Source organism: Athene cunicularia, unplaced genomic scaffold (genome assembly GCF_003259725.1).
Source record: "Athene cunicularia isolate RWA unplaced genomic scaffold, athCun1 SCF_45, whole genome shotgun sequence".
In the NCBI taxonomy this organism is placed as follows: domain Eukaryota; kingdom Metazoa; phylum Chordata; class Aves; order Strigiformes; family Strigidae; genus Athene; species Athene cunicularia.
The window spans coordinates 10917-21147 of NW_020799474.1; the positions used below are offsets into that span (position 1 = coordinate 10917).

The 10231-nt window shown below is 61.1% G+C and overlaps 1 protein-coding gene across 1 annotated transcript in view; it reads right to left on the reverse strand.

Moving 5' to 3' along the window:
• Positions 1 to 10231, reverse strand: part of LMNA (lamin A/C) — a 21842-nt gene that overhangs the window by 10241 nt on the left and 1370 nt on the right. The window lies entirely within an intron of this gene.

Consider the following 10231-nt stretch of genomic DNA (forward strand, 5'->3'; position numbering starts at 1 on the left):
CCCTGCCACTGGGGAAACACGACCCCAGCAAAGACCTTACGACACATTTACAGCTTGGGAAACTGAGGTAAGAGAGGCGTCATGTGCCCGAGGAGGTTTATGAGGGATCTGATTGCTGGGAGGACCCAGAAAACCTGCTCTGCCCCACCTTGGCCGCGCTGCGCTGCCTCCAGCACCAGGGATCTGTCCTAGGGATCGCTCCCCCCACCCCAGAGATTGCTCCCCCCCATTCCAGGGATCGCTCCCCCCATCCCAGGGATCGCTTCCCCCATTCCAGGGATCGGTCCCCCCACCCCACGGATCGCTCCCCCCATCCCAGAGATCGCTTCCCCCCATTCCAGGGATCGCTCCGCACATCCCAGGGATCACTCCTTCACCCCAGGGATCATTCCCCCATCCCAGGAATCACTCCCCCACCGCAGGGATCGCTCCCTCCATTCCAGGGATCGCTCCCCCATTTCAGAGATCACTCCCCCACCCCAGGGATTGCTCCCCCACCTCAGGGATCACTCTCCCCATTCCAGGGATCACTCCCCTGCCCCAGGGACCAGGGCCCCCCAGGACAAGCAGCAGGGGCAGCGTGAGGAAGGGCGGTCTTGAGAAAACCTCCTCGCTGGGGCAATGGGAATGTGGCAAAGCAGCTTCTCCCAGCTCCTGACTCATCTGTGCCGCTGCGCCTTTGCCAAATCACCAGGATAAACACAGGCCCGTCTCCTAGCAGGGAGCTGTAAATAGGCAGCCCGATGTATAGCGCGGACAACATCTGTACGGAGCCAGCATCCTGTTAGGCACCAAACCCGCTGCCAAATGGCAGCCAGGGGATGCCAGCGCTGGCTCTGCTCAAGGATGCACGGAAACAGCCCCCACCCTCCAGCAGCGCCCGTGCCAAAGCCCCTTCCTGGTGCCAGGGTTGGTGCCGGCCACGCTGCACGTTCCTGGCATGCTCGTCCCTGGGGCTGGGGGGCTTGTTTAGCTCCACGGAGCCCCGGCGGAGCGAGAACAGCTTGTTGGCGTCTCCCAAGAGCTGGGCTTCCCGCTCCTGGAATTGGGATCTGGCCTTTCCTTGCATCCTAAAAACGAACCAAAACTGGCTGGGAACCAGAAACGAGCATTTCACAGGGATGCAAACGCGCCCCTCAGCCTGGCGTTCCCAAAACTTCAGACATTCCCGTCCCTCCGCAAACCCCATCCCCAGGAGCCTCGCCGGGAGTTACGGGCACGTCCAAAGCCCAGCGTGACCGGACCCGATCAGAGCAGGTACCACCGGGAATCGGCTACAAATATTCCCCCACGAAGCCTTTAAGGAGCTTTTCTCCTTTCGCTGGACACGGCAGAGCAAACGCCCCGCGCCCCCGCGCCTCTCCCGACGGGAAAAGCAATTAGGCTTCCCCAGCACTGCCACAGATCGATGCACGTGACCATGGTGCGGAGCGACGGGCCCTCCCCTCGCTGCTTCAAAGACGGGAAAAGTGATTTCAGAGAATAAACAGTACATTAAACAGCCTCACGTACCCCGTGCTGGCTGGGTAGCCCCGGTGTCGCTCCCCATCCCCGGGCTGTCACGCCAGTGCTGGTGACTCATCCCAGCCTTCGCCAGCGCCTCGAAATGGAAATCCCAAATCACCGAGTGACGTCGCTGTTTGGGTTGAGTCCCCCCCTAGTAACAGGGGGGCTCTGTGGTTCTGAAGGGCAGAGGGTATATTTTCTTCCTTTCTGGAAGAAAAGGATCTGGGGGTTCTCAGTGACCAGCAGCTGAACAGGAGCCAGCAGTGTGCCCGGGTGGCCAAGAAAGCCAACGGCATCCTGTCGTGTATCAGCACTAGTGTGAGCAGCAGGAGCAGGGAGGTGACAGTCCCCCTGTGCTCGGCACTGGTGAGGCCACACCTGGAGGGTTGTGTCCAGGTTTGGGCACCTCAATATAGAGAGATCTCGAGGGGCTGGAGCGAGGGCAGAGGAGGGCAACGAGGCTGGGGAAGGGCCTGGAGAATAAATCCTGTGAGGAGGCAGGGAAGGGGCTGGGAGTGTTGAGTGTGAGGAGGAGGAGGCTGAGGGGAGCCCTCATCCCTCTCTGCAGCTCCTGACAGGACATTGCAGAGAGGCCGGGGCTGGGCTCTGCTCCCAGGGGATCAGGGACAGGACAAGAGGGAACGGCTGGAAACTGCCCCAGGGGAGGGTCAGGCTGGGCAGGAGGAGAAAATGTTTCCCAGACAGAGTGGTCTGAGAGTGGAAGAGGCTGCCCAGGGAGGGGGGAGTCCCCATCCCTGGGGGGGTTTAAGGGCCGTTGGGATGAGCTGTGGGGGATGTGGGGTAGGGGAGAGCTTTGTAGAGTCGGGCTGAGGGTTGGACTCGCTGATCCCGAGGGGCTTTTCCAACCGGAATGGTTCTGGGATTCTGTGACCCAAGCGAGGCAAAACAGGGAGCAAGCTCAAGGTCTCCTCTTACCTCTCCAGCAGCACCAACCCACCCCATTTTTTATAAATCTGCGTACACAAAACCTACAGGCAGCAAAATTTGCTTAAGCAACAAAGCAGGGGATTGTTGGATGCAGCTGCCACCCATCTTCCTGGGAACAAAAGGGTTTGCTATCCCGGCTCTGAGCGCAGATAAAGGCAAGGCGAGGTGTTTACACTGCCACAAGGTTTGTTTGCACGCAGCGCGCAGCGAGGCCAGCGCAGGTTGTTTGCCCACCGGCGTGAGTCACCGCGAGGTCCCGGCTGCACCAGTGCTGTCAGGGTGGCCGCCAGGCCGGCTCTGAGGGCGACGCCGTTGGGAAAATGCAGCTCGCCGTAGGGATGGGCAGTGGGGAAGATGAGTGACGGTGTTTTGCTGATGCAGCAGATGCTCCCAGCACACCTCTGCCTGCTCTCCCTGCCCGCACGTACCGCGCCAGGATGAAGTCCAGAGTGTCTCGGCACGCGTGCAGGAAATAACCACTTCCCCACCAGCGAGGGCTGCAGACGTGGCATCCCTAGAAAGTGCAGTTTAACCCCCGTCGCTGCATGCACAGAATCGCCCTGCAGACGAGGCCACACAACAGCCTTCAGCCTCCTCACTACCTCCCTCCTCTCAGCCCCACGTGCCTGCACAGCACTCACTGAATCCCAGACTCATCCGGGTTGGAAAAGCCCCTGAAGCTCCTCCAGCCCACCCATGACCCTCCCCCTGACCCTTCCCAACTCCCCCAGATCCCTCAGCGCTGGCTCAGCCCGACTCTTCAACCCCTCCAGGGATCCCGGGGACTCCCCCCTGCCCTGGGCAGCCCATTCCAACGCCCAGCAGCCCCTTCTGCACAGAAATCCTTCCTAATATCCATATAAATACTTCCTAATATCTCGTCTATCCACTCACCACAGGGCAAGCCTCAGCCCGGCAGCTTTTTGCGCCGGGCTGACAAAAGTGGTGCCGCTTGCTGGCTGGGACACACGTGCCACAGGTCTCTGCCCTGGAAATGGGGGCTCCGGGTGCAACCCATCTCCCAAAACCACGATGCCAAGGAGCAAACCTGCCCTCCCCAGTGCTCTGCTTCCCCCCTAAATCCCACGGCAGGGAGGTTCAGCTTTACAAAACTCTCCCTAATTTTTCCTAGTGCCAGCAGGGCTGTGGGGAGATGACTGGGGGAGCGAGCGTGGCACAGTGCCCTGCGGGGGGGGCATCCTTGCACCCCACAGATGCTGCCGGGGAGGGCGTTATCTGGGAGCACCCGTCACACCAGGAAGGAAGGGGCAGGCGAGCGTGGCTGCCGGAGCGGTGGGGGCCTCCTGAAGATGTGTTGAAGCACGGCCCCATGGCCGCACCCTGCTCCAGCCCCAAGTCACGCAGCTGAGCGTGACTCATCTCCCTGCTCATGCTCTGCTGCAGGTCTCCCATCCTCCTCCTCCTGCCCCACAGCAACCTCCCCCCTGTCCCCACGGAGGGCAACAGGCGTTAAATACCCATGGAGAGTGGCACGGAGGTTTTATTGCCACCGTTCATGTCCTGCTTTCACCACTGGGATGCAAAAGCTTTGCGGATCCAGAGCACTCCCCAAAGCCACCAGCGAGCACAGAGCCACCATATTGCACAGAGAGAGGGACAAGTGGCTCTTCCCAGTGGGGAACTGGGAGCTGCAATGGGGCAACTGGCCACCCCCAGTGCTGGAAAACAGTCGGGTGCCCGTGAGCACTAAGGCCAAGAATCCTTTGGGCTCCCTCCTTTGAAGTCCACGTGTTACTTACACATCCACGTCAAGAGCGTGGACTTTTTTGGGGGGGGCTCACGTGACTCAGAACTGGGGCTTTAATGGAGAAAGCACATCGCTAAACTGTTATTAACTAAACCCCTAACAAATTGGCACTGCGGCAGGGAGATGCCAAGCTTTGCTCAGCCAGGGCTGGGGGCACGGAGCTGGGTGGCAGGAGGACACGGATGTTGGAAGCAGGAGCCAGTGAGCAAGTGGCTGGAGGTGGCTTTTTGTCCAAGAGGGTTGAGAGACCTCCGCTATCAGAAACTCTCCTACAGAGGCACTTCTGAGCCACTTGCAGCCCCGATGCAAAAATTCAAAAGCTTCAGAAGAGCTGTTGTTTGCTCCCAACCCTGGCTCCATCACCTCTTTGCACGGACACGGCGCCGATACCTGCGGTGGTGCAGCCCCGTAATTAAGTGGGGTAAAGTACAGGCAGCCGGGCATTCACCGTGCAAACACCCCGGGCCGTTGGGGAACTTTGCCCCTGTTTTCTATTGCATCTCCTGGCTCTAAACACGAGAAGGTAGAAATAAAGCGTCATGGTTGGTGACAGCTGAGAGGGTAACCACAGCCACAGGCGCCCTCACCTCCATCGTGGAAAGGAAATTGGGTTTACGATCGACAACGGGTGACGCTGACTCTGCACCGCTCGGGGACGGCGGTGTTCTAACCCCAGTCTGGTTTTTGTGGCGTGTCTGTGGGCTTGGCTCAATGCACTTCCTTCAGCAAGTTCCACTCCCTTTGGCTTTCCAGAATACCCACAGCCCCACTTCGCACCGTGGGGCTCACGGACGTGCTGCAACCCCCCTCCACATACCGACACGGGGCTGCTGCGGGTGGCCGGGAGCCGGGCGCACGGGGCTGCAGCTGCCACCGCTCTGAGAGGGCTGGGGGGGGCACACCAGCCCCTTGCAGTTGTTAAGCTTCACACTGGGGCTATTCAACCCTCGGCAGGGAGGGGAAGGGAGCGGAGACAGGTGGGCACCCAGCCCCGACACCCTGGTGAGGGGCTGCGGGGCACTGGACGGCAGCTGCGGACAGAGAGAGGTTTCACAGGCTGCGGCTGTTGGGGAATAGGCCGAGGCAGTCGCAGGGGAACAGCCTCAGCAAAGTCACACAAGTAGACAGAAGGGGGAAAGGGGCAAAGCAGCCGGTGGCAGGAGAGTGGGAGGCGATTCCCAGCTCTGCCCCGGGGCAGCTCAGCCAGTAGCCGCTGGGCTGATGCTTCCCAGCGACTCCTCCAGGCTGAATTTTGGCCCAGACCAAGGGGAGATCTCTGGTAGCTTCCTCCCAGCCCGGCTGCCAGCAGCAGGGAAGGAAACTGCGGCTCCCAAAGGGCACAAATTTAGCAAAATAAGGAGCTGGCAGCAGCTCGGCGTGCCCCACCCCAGCCACGGCACCTTCTTCGCGTGCCTGTGCCGAGCGCCGCACCGGGCACGGCTCTTGCTTCGGCTGCGCTCTGAAGTTCAAGTGTTAATGGGACTCAGACAGCTGAAGTGATGCGTGTGTGAGGCTGAAAAACACTTGTGGCAGCCAGCGTGGCCGGGGCAGGCCGGGACGCGCTGTGCTAGGCACCGTTTGGGGACGGATGCGCTCCCACACCGAAACGAGCCCCGTTTCCCGTTGCGATCGCTTCTCTTTAATCCCTGAGCTCTGAGGGTAAGGTCCTTCATTTGCCAGGGTGGATCCTATCCTAAAAACAATGTTCCAGGCAGCAGGATTTCCTCTTGTTCCCCTCACCCCGAGAAGAGGGTGACGGCCCAGCCCTGCAGCGGGACAGGGTAACGCTCGTGTCTGGAAGATGCCAGCGAACGCGGCCGAGCCACGAAACAAAAGTGCTGGAGCTCTCTCCTCCAGCCTGAGATCGTCCTGCTTGGGCAGCTGGGGAAAAAAGGGGGGCTCAAAGTTTGCACAGAAATAGCCAGGGGCTAACAAAAACCTCAGCCTCGAAGCAACGGGGGTTTTTGCCACAGGGCCTGTCAGCGCAGGGAGGGCAGGCGTGTCCAGCCACCCCGAGCTGCTGGGTCAGCGGAAAATAAATCTGTCCAGAGCGCTGGAGACTCGGGGCAGTGTGTTTAAGAGGGTCCCCAAGGGGCATGGGGGGGTCCTGGCTCCACACCGCCTGCTCCCCCAAAGCAGCACCCGGCTGCACAAGCTGTTCTTTGTTTGCTCCGAAAGGGCAAAGCCTCCGCAGAGCCAAACCGTTCCTTCCCTGGCAGGGTTTCTACAAGACAGAGGAGGGGAAAGAGCCCAGGAGCCTGAGGTTTCTCCCCCACGCAAATGTTCCAGCACGAGCACATTGCTGCTAAAGGCGGCAGAAAAGCAGCGCCCTGCCCCGCGGCAAGGAGGCTTGTTTTTCCCCCCCCCCTTTTCCTTTTTTTTTTTTTTTTTTAAAATTTCTCTCAGTAAATGGGTCCCATTTGCTTGCTCCTTCCTGGAAGGTCGTTGCTCAAGCCCAGCACAGGGCAAGATCGATCAGGGATGGGGAAGATCTGTGGGGTTCACCCCAGCCTTCCTGGCACCCTCACTGATGACTCCTTTGCTCTGCCCTTGCAGACGCTGCCCCCCCACACCCACACCGACCTTTGAAAAACAGATTTTTTTTCCTCATTAGGGCCAGGGATGAGATGTGGGCCTGGGGAGGAAGAGGCGCTGCCAAGGCACCAGCTTAATTGGGTTAGGGGCTGCAATTCCGGAAGCCATCGCTCATTAGCCGCGCTGCTAACGAGGGCCTGGTTCCTGCTTTGGAACGGGAACGGAGGAGGGAGCTGGTCACAGCACAGTCACCCCTTGCTCACGAGTGGGGCACTGGGAACCCCCTCGGGGCTCCTCTCATGGGGATGAAGGTGCCCGAGGGCCGTATCCATACACCCTGCACCCTCAAACTGGGGCTTGCGCTGACGAACAGCCCCGCCTCGAGGATCTGGCATGAGGTGAATCCTCAGCAGAGCAAGACAAGGGCTATGGCTCCTGTTTTCACCTGTTGAGTCAGGAGCCAGATCAGGGAGAGGGGGCGATGGGCAGGACCGGGGTGCAGAGCAGCTCTCTGCAGGGGCCCAGAGCCGTGCTGGAGCCTGTGCCCCCCAAAACCACCCGCCTGCCCCTCACTGGGGCCGGCAGGTCAGGGACAGCTGGGACAGGAGCATCTCAGGCTGGTCCTGGCTCTCCGCAGGGTCTGGGAGGAGACAATGCTCGGTGCTGCCAGCACCCCTGAGTCACCAGCCACCCTCACTGCACCCTCTGCATCGCCGCAAACGTGGCTCCGGCACAGCCAGTGGCCACACGGGGCTGGGGAGCCCACGGGGAAGCCCAGGGGCTGGGGACACGCGTGGCACGGGGCCAGGCAGCGGTGCCTGGAGGGCGTCCCTCGCCCTGGGGCACAGCCAGCACCAGGCTGCACCGGGATGAGAGTCCTCGGGTGTGGGGAGCTGGGGTGGGCGCTTCGGGAAGGGTCCAGCCCCAGGGGAAGAGCAGCCAGCCAGGAGTAGAGGGGTGGTGGGAGGCACAGGGCAGGCACCTGCCTGCACCTTGACCCAGCTCTGCCCCAGGCTGACCCTCCTCCACCCACACAGCTCTGGAACCAGTGCGTCAGCAGCTGGTGAGACTGGTGCCCTGTTTGCACCCCTCTAGCCAGCACCTCTTCCCACACCCCATGGAGCACCCAGGTCCTCCCCTCCCAGGGTGGGCCCAGCACCGGGCACCGTGCCCACAACCAGACACCCGCAGCCCCCCACCCTCCCTTCTGCACAGGCGAGACAACCCCGGCTGCGGCTGCGGGTGCTGATAACTCGGCCCCAGCACCGCCTGCCCCGCGGGAGATACCCACCGCTTCCCCCGGCGCTGACGGCGGGAGCGAGGGGAGCAGCGACCTGCTGAGTTATTTATTGGCCAAAATGTCAGTGAGACTGCCCGGGACAAAGCGTCGACCCAGGGGCTCGGGGTGGGCAGGCAGAGCCGGCAGGACTGGTTACCTCCCTGCCCAGCCGGATGGTGGAGAGCGGAGCAACGCCCGCACCGACGGCTCCGCCACGAGAGCGGCACACGGGTCCTTCCCGGCCCCCCACCGTCCTGCCCTATTCCCCCACGTCCAAAAGATTCGGGGTACCCTGGACAAACAGAGACCTACGAGCAACATCGTGGCTTGGCAGATGATTTGTGCCCCTCTTTGAGCAATTCTGCCTCATCCAGAAGGTCCCCAGTGACACGAGACGAGCTGCGGCCCCTTCGCAAGGATTTTGGGGGTTGGAAAGCGGCTCCGATACCGGTGCCCAAGGAAGCAGGGACATGCCAGAGGTAAGGAACGAACAGCACCCGCTTCCCTCGGCGGAGCCGCTCTTCCAGCTCACTCTTCCATCTCACAAACTGTGACTCAGAGACGACTCAACACACCGAAACACCCCTCTCCTCCTGCTCACCACCCATTCTCAGACAGCAGCAGTCTGAAACCCCGCTGAAACCCACCTCCAAACCGATACCTGCTTTTTGGGAATCCCCTCGAGTCAAAGCCCTTTTTCAGGGGGATCTGTCAGCGCTAGGGAACCAGCACAACGAGCTCCAGGAGCGCAGTCTGCTGTAGGAAAAAGCTTAGCACGTATTTTTTTTTTGCAGGGACTGCTCTGCAGCACAGCCAGCTCCAGGCTGAGCACGCAGCAGCTCTCAGCCAGGGACGGCTGCGGGCCGGGCATTTTTTCCAGCCCTTGAAAAATCCCAGCCAAGACAGATAGTTCTGGGTTTGCATAAACCAGCAAAAGCCTGTAGACAGCTCAGCTCCTCATCTTGCCAGCTCCCAGATCCTTGGGATCTGGCGAGGAGGGATCTGCCTTGCAGCGAGCGGGACGAGCGAAGGCGCCTGAGATAAGGGCAGCGCACGGGAAATAGAACGCTAAATATAAACCACCACCCGGCTTTCAAAGACAGCTGTAAAAGGCTGCGCATTCACTCCCTTCCCAGTAGGTAGAATATTTATGGCATCTTCTGAGGAAGTTAATTTTAGCCTCATTTGGTACAGGCTCAAAACAAGGCGTCCAGAATAAGGGGCAAAAGATCAGCTGGAGGAAGAGGGGGTTGTCCTGCCACCGCCCAGCCCGGATCCTGCCCCGAGCCAAAGCTGATGACGGAAAGGAACCCGCTCGCTCCTTCCATGGAGCAGGACGTGGGGAGCCAGGTGTGACAGGGCTGTGGTCCCGACGCTGCACGGGCTGGCAGAGCCACGGGGAAGCCGAGCGGCTCGTCCCTGCGGCATGACACCGGCCAGGGACCCGTGTCCCCAGGGGACCTGCCCCAGTCCGGAGGAGAGGAGGGCAGAGGCACCCGACAGCAGCAGGGAGGTGGTGACGGGGTGGGCATGTCGGGGAAGGAAAAGATATAAACCTGATGGGAAGGGGCTGGGGGGATTTGAGCCACAAAGCAGACCCGGAGCACATCACCCGAAGCCAGCTGATGGGAAAGGGGATGCAGGAGCACTGCTCGCCCCGGAGCAGGGGACCCCGCGGAGCAGGAACAGCTCGGCACAGGGAGAGTTAAGGCAAACAAAACCCGAGCAGGTTCTTTAACTGGTGCCAAAGACAGCAGAGGAAAATAGGACGAGCAGGCGAGATCTGTGGGCAGGACAGAGCCAGCTGGCTGGCACCGCTTCCCGGTCTGCGCCGGAGCGTGTTTAGGAATAGCTCCAGGATGACGAAGGCGGAGGGGCCGCCAGCCCAGCGCTCCTGCCCCGCGTCGCACAGACCCTCCCCAGCAGCCTGGGGCTTGTCCCCTCGGCCCCAGCCCCGCGTTTCCACAGTTCTGTCCCCAGATCCCCCCCGGCCAAGGGCATCCCGGCCAAAGATGGCGCTTGGAGGGAGAGCAGGAATGCTGGGACAGCTTCCCTCCTCTCTCGGTCCCTGCCACAGACACTCCTGCCCCAGACGGGTCACGGGTTTCCCCTCTCCCTGCCTCCTCCAGGTCGCTCCTTCCTCCCTCCCGGCTCCCCGCCAAGCGTGACGACAGTGACCGTCCCCCCGCGGTCTG